This window comes from Humulus lupulus, chromosome 6 (assembly GCF_963169125.1).
Source record: "Humulus lupulus chromosome 6, drHumLupu1.1, whole genome shotgun sequence".
Lineage (NCBI taxonomy): Eukaryota > Viridiplantae > Streptophyta > Magnoliopsida > Rosales > Cannabaceae > Humulus > Humulus lupulus.
The window spans coordinates 217,533,233-217,543,790 of record NC_084798.1 but is presented as its reverse complement, the minus strand read 5'-3'; positions in this window follow the sequence as shown (position 1 = coordinate 217,543,790).

The following is a 10,558-nucleotide window of genomic DNA, read 5'->3' as shown; positions in this document are numbered from 1 at the left end:
TTGGGTTCACTCAGGTTGTGACTTACTAGAACAAGGTCGCGACTTGATCACGAACCTAGCCATTTTCTCCGTTTTCTCCCATTTAAAACCTTCCAAAAATCTATCCAAACATATCTAAATCCCAAAAACAAAGTTCCCAAACATCCCAATGGTCCAAAACCCAAATCTCAAACCATCCAAAAGCTCATCAAAACATAAAATCCAATCACAGCTTAAAAACTTGAAAACTTAATACTTAAAACTCGGATTACCTCTGATTGAGTCGTTTCCCAACTAAATCCTCCAGCTAATAAGCTTATAATCTTCCCTAGAATCGCTATGCCTTGATCCTTGCTTGAATCCGAGTCCTAAAACTCGAGTTTCCTACAAAAGTGCAAATGGGTGTCAAAAAGGGAACGAGAGAGAGAAAGAACGTTCTGAACGTTCTTTTTATTTCTGACAGGTTACTTCGAACTTAAGTAACCTCAAGCAAATCCTAACGCTCGGGGTCCCAAAAATGCCCCTGGGGTAAAATAGTCAAAATTTCCAGAATTCCCTCCTGATCTCACTAACTCCTAATTTATCATCAAATAATCACTCCCATCACCCAATATCCCGGTAATGCGCTAAATACCCAAAATACCCCTTGACTCACTCCGAGTAAAGTATGGATCCCATTGTGACTTTCCCACTAGCTTGTTCCCTAGGATCGTCGTGCTGAGTAACCCAAACATACATAATAATGTGGTCTCACACACACATATATCACATATATGCCAAATATTCCCAAAACGGGCCAAATTATGAAAATTGCCCAATTAAACAGAAATGGGTCCACATGCATATTTAATACACCTAAACATACATATCAAGTCATATTATAATATAACTCGCATAATCACATAATAATACACATAAATATCATATAATCACATAATTCCATAATTTGCCATCCTGGCCCCCTAATCAAGGCCCTAAGCCTTATAAGGAAATTTGGGACGTTACAATTTTGGTATATGTTGGGTATATTTGTAGTTTATTTTGGGTATACCTTAGTTTATATATTTTGTCTTTTTAAAAAAAAAACAATCTTTGTGTTTTTTTGTAATTTTTTGAAGTTATTTTTTTTAGTTATTTTGTAGTTTATTTTGGGTATATATTTAGTTATTATGATGTATACTTTGAGTTTATTTTTTGCTTGTTTTATTATGTCCTCGATTGATGTCGAGTTGATGTATAGCTGCTTTTAATTGTTTTTTTGGCACCGTATTTTTATTATTAGAAAATTTTAATATTCGTATTTTTTAAAGAAAAAAAATTAAGGACCGTAAAATAGTGAAAATCATGTGTATTTATGAAAACTATCATTTATAAAATTAATATAATAATAGAATTTTATCAAAATAATATATAGTAAAATCATATAAAGAAAATGTGATTTTAAAAAATTACAAGTTTTTTTCTTAGATTTTAATTTATAAAAAAATCATGAAATAAATTTAAAAAAAAATTAAAAAATACAATTGTTATCCCCAAAAATTGGAGTCCGATGACGTGGCAATTAGAAGTGACAAGTGGCAATGCATGGTCAGTAAATGGCACATTAATAGTCAATAAATGTGTTGGCTCTTCGGAGTTGTGATAAAGTGATCTGACCGATCTGATAGAATTTCTGTCCGGCCGGTGAAGATTTTTGACTGACCAGTCAAGTGTCATGCTAGACTAGAGAAGTGTCATGACCGACCAGTCAGGTGCTTGTCCGCCCAGTCAAGTGCTTGTCCGCCCAGTCATGTGCTTGTCTGCCCAGTCATGTGTTTGTCCGACTAGTCAGGTGCTTGTCTGCCCAGTCATGTGCTTGTCCGCCCAGTCAGAAGCTTGTCCGCCCAGTTATGTGCTTGTCCGACCAGCCAAGTGTTTGGCCGACCAGAAATTTGTTGGCCGAACAGTCATGTGCTTATCCAACCAGCCAAGTGTTTGGCCGACCAGACATGTGTTGGCCGACCAGTCAAGTGTTTGACTGACTAGTGGAGTGCTTTGGCCCTTCAATCTTCCTCCTGGGTGTGGTGTGGACCGACTAAACAGAGCAGGGCTACGCAAAAGATCCCAATAACGGCATCAACAAGAATCAGTCATACCTGCGCGGGAATCTCTCAGATATCCCGGAATAATAGCCATATTGTTGTAATATTAGATTTATTTATATTGTATTAATTAAAGTCTGTTGGAAGAACCAAAGACCCGGTAAAAGGGAGATATTTATGTACGATCCATGAGCCTATAAATAAAGGGCTCATGGAATCATTTAGAGGGATCTGATTTTTTGGAGACTGAGAAAAACTCTCTAGTTTGGGACTGTTACTTGGGGATTCTTGGGGCATTTTCTAAGAAAGTTAGAGAGAGAAACTATATATTTTCCTACTTACACTTAAGAAACTCAGTTGGCTCAAGTTCATTTGATCTTAAGTGTAGGATATATATCACAACTCCAAGTGGAATAGGCTATTACCAATAAATTGGGGCTGAACCACTATAAAATGATCTGTGTCGTATTTTTCTCTTGAAGGTTCATTGTAGTTTTGACGTCTACTCGTTGTTGGCCAAAATCGTGGTCAACATTTTGGTGCTTTCAGTGAGAGCCTGAAGAGAAGAAACACACGACTATCATACCAAGATGGCGCCCAAAAATACCAATGTGGCATCCAAAAAGTCAGGCACCTCAAAAGAGCCTGTTAGACCAGAAGGTCCTGGACCGCAGAACCCAGAGACTAAGCCCAGGGTCTTTCTCGAGGAGACCACTCCAGAAGTTGAACAACTCCAAGAAGCAATAGGCACTTTCCAAGAGGAGATGATGCAATTCAATGCTCGGCAGGAGTCTTTTGCTGAAGAGATGGCCAGGTAGAGAGCTGCATTAGAGCAGCAAAGGCGCGATATGGAGGCCATAAGCGAAGAACTCAGACAACAACAGGAGGAGGTCAACCGGAGACATCGTGAAGCAGCACTTGCTCTAGAAGCGGCTACCCAATTGGCCCAAGCCAATGCTCAAGCCGCAGCACAAGCAGCCACCCAGGGAGCAAGAAATAATAATGTTGGTCGAAGAACCACTGACAGAGCCAATTCTCGGGGACCGGACAGAAGCAGGAGTAACCCCCTGGTCGGGAAGATGATGGGGACCGATCCAGAACTGCCTCGACGCAAAGGGAGCACTCTAGAACCCCCTCCAGGAGCCACCGATCAGAAACTTCTAGATCAGGGAGTCACCGATCGAGCAGTAAAAAGACTCCACCCAGGCAGGATCAGACCAAGACTCCTCGAGAGAAGAGGACTTCACAATTCAAAGATGGGCATGGTCGTGATGAGGCTGATAGTCATCACACCGACCAGTGAAAGGAAAAGGAGGGCCACGACCAACAAGGAGGAAAGGACTGCTCGGGGCGTACTGAAAGGCCTCCATTACACCCCCACCAGCAACGTAGTGGGAGAGCGCAAGTCCCTCGTAGTAAGCCCTTTAAAAAATCAAAAAGCACAGTGCTCGATCGGGCAGGAGAGCATGCTTCCCGGAAGGATCTGAGGGACGTTATCACCAACAAGAGAAGGACCGTCCCGGTCGAAGGGCAAAATCTGAACCGCCCTGCCAGTCGAGTAGAAATACTTGACGACAGTGCACTAGATGGTAATGCCCGACCAGGCAGTCAAGACCTTGGAATTTCATCAGTTGCACCAGCCATCCAAGCCCAGCTTGATGTGCTAACAGATGCAGTGCAAGGTTTGTCAAAACGATTCCGGGATAGATGCGATAGACCACCGGAGTGGCAGCCCATTCTGTGCCCGGATTAGAGCAGCCCAGCCTCCGGCAAAATACAAAGGATCGATTATGCCAGTATATATAGAAAAGGCAGATCCCATCAGACATGTTGGGAAATTTGAGGACCAGATGGAATTGCTCAGAGTAAGTGACGATTATCGGTGTAGAGTTTTCCCTACTACTTTGTCAGATACGCCCATGAATGGTATTGGAAGTTTAAGCCGAACTCCATTACCTCTTGGGAAGCATTCAGGAAAGAGTTTTGTAGACAATTCAACACTGCCCGGACTCCACCAGTTTATGCCAACCACTTGGCAGATATCAAACAAGGAAAAGATGAGTCTCTGAAGAATTATATACAGAGATTCATGAGAGAAGCCAATAGAGCAACTGCTGTAGGAGACGAGGGGAAGATGGTTGCAATATCCTCTGAGATAACTTATCGGAGCCCTTTGTGGGATAGCATACATAGAAATCCAATTTCAACACTTCAACAATTTCTTGACCGAGCAGACAAGTATATGAAGTTGGATGATGCAATAGAGAAATAGGAGAATGGCATAAACAATCCGGGCGGATCAACTGACCCTCCTAAGGATGGTGGAAAGAAACGTGGAAATAACGGGTCTGACCACCATGAGGAAAATAAAGCAAAGTTGAGTTCAAATGAAAAGCCGACCAAGTATGAGCCTCAGTTCACTAATTACACCACTCTCTCGGCCAGCCGAGCAGAAATATATCTTGCTAGTCATGAAGAGGTTCCCTACAAGAAACCTCCACCCACCAGGAAAGAGATGAGGAAGAGAGATATGAATAAGTTTTGTCGTTTTCATGGAGATTATGGTCACGACACGAATGAATGCAATCACCTCAAGGATGAGATAGAATTTCTTATCTGGTCGGGCAAGTTGAGAAAGTACTGGGCAGAGACACCCCAAGGAGAAGGAGGCAACAACAATCCTAGTTTCAAGCGACAAAGATCTCAACCCTTGCAGCCTGGACCTGTGGACTTTACCTTAGACACTATATGTGGAGGTCCACACTTGGCTGAGGAAAGCAACGAAGCAAGGGAGAATCATGCTGAGCGGGAGTGCTAGGATCAGGAGCCACTGGAGCGGCGAGCGTCTATGAATATACTATTTCTAAATACTGCTTTCATAGTGGTAGTTTAATTTCAAGTTGTTTAACTTGTTATTTAAATTTGGTTTATGAGCTGGTTATTTGCTGACCAGTCATCTATTTTTGAACAATTTTTGTTGTTTAAGACTCGTTATTAGACACGTATTGTCCTTTTTTAATTTACGAGTAATAAAAGAGATTACGAGCAGCGTGGTCGATTCTTGCTACAAATGTGCATGTGTGTTAATTATTCAAACAGTGTTCAACTGGTCGGTAAAATCGGACAGTGTTCAACTGGTCGATGCATTCAAGCAGTGTTCAACAGCTCGAATATTTTCCATATATTCTATGTGTTTCACGAGTAATTAACTGCTTGAACAGATTTGGTCAAGTAGCAAGTGACTAAGGATCTTTCTACCCTCGATCACTTGGGGGGCACATGGGTAAGATCTCGTTGAGTATCTTTAAATTAAGATTTTAGGACTTGCTTTGCGTGACCTTAAAAGTAATTTTTTTTTTTTTAAATGCAGCTACAATTTTCATTTTGATTTAAAAAAAAATATATCCCTTTGAGTGTCCAAAATGTATTAAAAGAAATTTAAAAAGAAAATACTGAAAAAATGCCAATTTTTTTTAAAAGAAATTCAAATTTCTCAACATGTATTATAAACGACAACATGATTCAATATAAAATAGAATAAATTCCTACTTAGTACAATAAAAAAGAACATATATAACTAAATTGACTAAATTAATCAATGACTAGCAACCTTTCTCTCAATCTCTTTCTTTGAATGAACACTACTTCTTGTCCACTTTAAACATTGGAATAATCAATTATGGCGGCGTCATGACATTTTTTTTTGTTATACATTTCCCAATGATAGAGCGCTCTTTGCAACCCTGCGTAATAAAATTAGATCAATATCATACATAATAAAGATGAGTAAAGAGTGAAACACAAAACCCATTCTTAAGTTGCACTCTCAAGAAAGAAACAAGCAATCATAATATAAGCTTTAAGATCAAATTATATTACTGCTCACAGGAGAGACAAAGACCCGAAAACATAAACCAATAAATCTTAAATCACATGGTTAACTGTCTCAAAAGCTTTTAGTTTTAGTTTTATCTTTAAATTTGTACTTTAATTAACTATCTCAGAAGCTCTGAAGTAAGAACAAAATTTCCACACTATGTTCCCTTATCTAATACATATTTTCTTGGTTGTATGAAACAATGCAACAAACATTTCGGGTGCATTTAGCTTTTATATTAAAATATGTCCATTTATACACTATCTCAAAAACTAGGACATCTGAGCAAGACTCAATTGGACAAAATGAATCATCATAATATAAGCTTAAATTGAGGAAAATAAATACACATTAATCCATACTCTTAAAAGAATACAAAACTCATATTCTTCAAGTTATTTCTTATAGACTATTTATGTCAACTATTGGTTAATATGTGATTATTTGAGACAATTTGAATTCTTGTATAATACTATAGAGATATCAAAACTTTTGGTCAAACCAAATTTAGAAAAAGCCAGGAAAACAACAAGAAGAAATCTATAACCTTACACTAAAGAGATAAATAATGATCTCGGTAGTGAAAAGCAAAGACAAACCAAAACAGTGTTTTGCTACAATCTCTCACTCCGAAACAACCATAAGCTACTCAAGAATAAAAAAACAAAAAAAAAACTCACACTATCCTTACCAGCAAGACCAAAGAGTGTGGATAAAAAAAAAAAAACAAGTCTCTCCCAACCCAAACTCAGAGTAAAAAATAAAAGAAGTTACCATATGCATAACATCAAAATTAATCACTAAAAGCAACAAGTAAGAGATACACAGAAACATCAACAACACCACAAAAATATTGAAAAAACCATGAGGAGAGAGGATTATTATAAGAATAGTTACAAATAGATACAATTAATATTTGACACTTAATTACATTTGAGATATAAGTGTTTTTTCTCTTAAATATATACAGAAAAAAAATCAATTTTCTACTAATTCACAATAGATTATATTATATGTTTAATATGATATTATTATAATAAGTGGGTTTAAGTTTAATTAATTTTTTTTAAGTTATAAAATGTATGATTTTATTATTTTTAAATAATTACCATGATAAAATATCTCAAAAATATTATATTTTAATTATTTATTATTTTAAAGTAATTATCATTATAAAATATTTTTAAAAAAAATCATATTTTAATTTATTTATTATTTTTAAATAATTATCATTATAAAATATATTTAAAATATTATATTTTAATTTTTTCAGTTATTTATTTAATTTAAGTTTAAATGTTTACATAATATTTGTTAAATATAATAAAATTCAATAATGTTTATATATATATATAGCCACTTTGTGTTACAATAAACGTTCTGTTTTGATTATCAACAAGAAAGGAAAAGCTTGACGAAGATGACGACCACGTCCACTCCCCATAACTTAGACGATTTGATTTCTTTCACAGAGGAAGATTTGGCCGAGTTATTAGATTATTTTTTTACTACTCCTCCTTCTTCTACTCCTCCTCCGACTTCCACCGTCACTGTCACCACTTACGGAGATGATCACGACTCCATAACCTCCGATGAAAGAATCATCGTCCAAGAACAGGTTATCATTTTTCATTAACCATATTTATTTATTTATTATACGGATATTTTTTTGTAATGATCATGATCAAGAGACTCTCTGTGTAATAACGTACAGAACTCCATCGACGATGATCTGAACTTGTTGACGACGACGACGACCAGTCCCAGTCCCAGTCCCAGTCCCACTCAACCCAACGACGCCGTTTCAACACAAGTACATGGCGATCTGCCCTTTATTTCCACGACGCCGTCTTCTCCTGATTTTCCGACTGATTCCAACGTTCGATCAGAGTTTCAGGTATCATTTTTCATTAAATTCATTTATGTATGTTTTAATGTAATATTTTCGGAATAAACATTTATATATTTATATATATATATATATGCAGTGTAAAAAAAGTGTGATGAGACCAGTTTTTGAACAACCTATTCGTGTAACAAGTTTCAAGGATCTCATTTCACCAAAATTTCTTACGACAAAGAGAGTTTGCCCATTATCTGAATTAGAAGATGATCATAACTCTACACTGCAAATCAATACTAATCTCATCAGGTACGTAATATTACATTACAGTATTAAATAAATAAATATATATATGCTACTCATTTTATTTTATATAAATTTTTATTGACTTTTAAATATTAATAATTTTAGTTCTCAAGGGAACAATGGAACACCTGCTAGTAGTAGTACTACCACTGACAATAATGAGCGTGTTCTCGTTGAAGTTAAAAGGTACTATATATATAACTACTATAAGACAATAATTTTTTTTCCAATATATATATATATATATATTAATATGTATATGATAATACTTGTTAATAATTTTATTATTATGTTTGAAATTAATTAATTAATGTATATTGTTCAGATTCAAACCTAAAAGTATTCAAGAAATATGTTGCACTTGCAAAGCCTCTAAATGCTTGAAACTGTAAGTGTGATCACAACTCAACCCTATTGTTTTGTACTCTTCTGAATTTATTATAATATTTTCTCGATTGATTGATATTTTTGAAATGGGAAAATTGATATATATATAAATATATTGTGTAGTTATTGTTCTTGCTTCAAAGCTTGATTTTTGTAATCTGAATACCGCAGATTACAAAAATGATGTGGACATGGCACGTTCACTACATCCAAACCATACCTTTCAACCAAAGACCTTTTTGGTATGTAATTTTTTTTAGTGTTGTTATTCGGCACTTTAAGTTGTCCAACAAACACATGAGATTGCATCATATCATTATTAGTTAGTGATAACTCATGATACTTATTAAATTCAAATGAGTTTGATCCAATTTTGAATTGTACTATGCAACCTACTTGTGATGTTGGACACCAATGATATTACTTATCAATTCTCTTCATTTTTTTTTTAAATTATGTTAATACAAGTAATAATTTCTAATAATTATATATATATATATATATAAATAAATAATAGATAGAAGCAAAGCCCACGGATGGTTGCACTTGCAAAAAGTCAAAATGTGTGGTAGGCTATTGTAAATGTTGGAAGGTAAAGAATTATTATCCATGAATTAATTATTAATATATAGTTATAATAGATATTGCATGCATGCGTGATATATATTGATTTATTTTTATTTTTTATTTTAAGGAATCGGTTGGATGTTCCGATAAATGTCGGTGTTTGAATTGTAAAAATGCATTTGGTGAAAGATCGATCAAGGAGGAGGTTAGACCTAATCTCTAGTTCTATTGTGTATTAATTTTTCATGATTTTGTTCACATATTAATGTAATCATAATGAAATTAAACTAATAATAATCCTCATATATATATTTATTGAAACTCTTGCAGGCAAACAAAGACAACAAAGGGTGATTTGCTATAGCTACAAGGCCTACAATACATCTTTTTTGTAAGAAGTAATTAGATAAAATGTTGAGAGTAGAAACATGTGTAATTCCATTTATATCTCTTCCATGTAGATAGCGGAAATTCTAGGTTTTGACAGTTTTTTATTTTGTTAATGTTAATTTTAACGGAATATTTTTATATTTAACAGAATATTCTTATATTTAACGGTAGTTTATAAACACTTAAATTAAAAATTAAATTAAATAAATAATTAAAAAAATAAATTAGGATATTTTTGAGATATTATACAATGATAATTATTTAAAAATAATAAATAATTAAACAAATTAAAATAAGATATTTTTTACAATGATAATTATTTTAAAAAATAATAAATAATTAAACAAATTAAAATAAGATATTTTCTACAATGATAATTATTTTAAAAAATAATAAATAATTAAACAAATTAAAATATGATATTTTTGAGATATTTTATAATGATAATTATTTAAAAATAATAAAATCATATGTTTAATAACTTAAATAAAATTTAATTAAACTCAAACTTAATCTCACTTATTAGAATAATATCATATTAAACATATAATATAATCTACTTTAAATTAGCAACAATTTTTTTTCAAATAGCAATAAAATTAAATTTAAAATCCACGTATAATATTTAATATTACATTAAACATATAATATATAATCTCTTGTTGTCACTCCCAAGTTCAAAAATTAGAACAAACATAAACTTAAACAAAAAATAAATAAATTATTTAATAAAAATAGAATATTTATTTCAAAATTTATATGACATTAATATAAATTTAATAAAAATAATTAATAAATTATATAAATAAAACTAAGCAAACGTGCATATTGCACGTTGTTTGTCTATATGTATACATATGTATTTTGGAGGAAGTATATATATACAATTAAATGCAATTGAAACTTTTCTTGCTCAGCATAATACTGGAGAAATCCAAATTAAATGATCATTACACTACAAAATATCAGACTTTTTGCACCGGCAAAAGTTAGGTATTGCGCCGGCAAAAGCCAAATTGCGCCGGCAAAAAGCCACGACGTACCCCCGTCGATAATGACACTTTTGGCGACGCAAAACGTAATGCGCCGGCAATTGTATCTTTTGGCAATGAAAAAATGCGCTGGGAA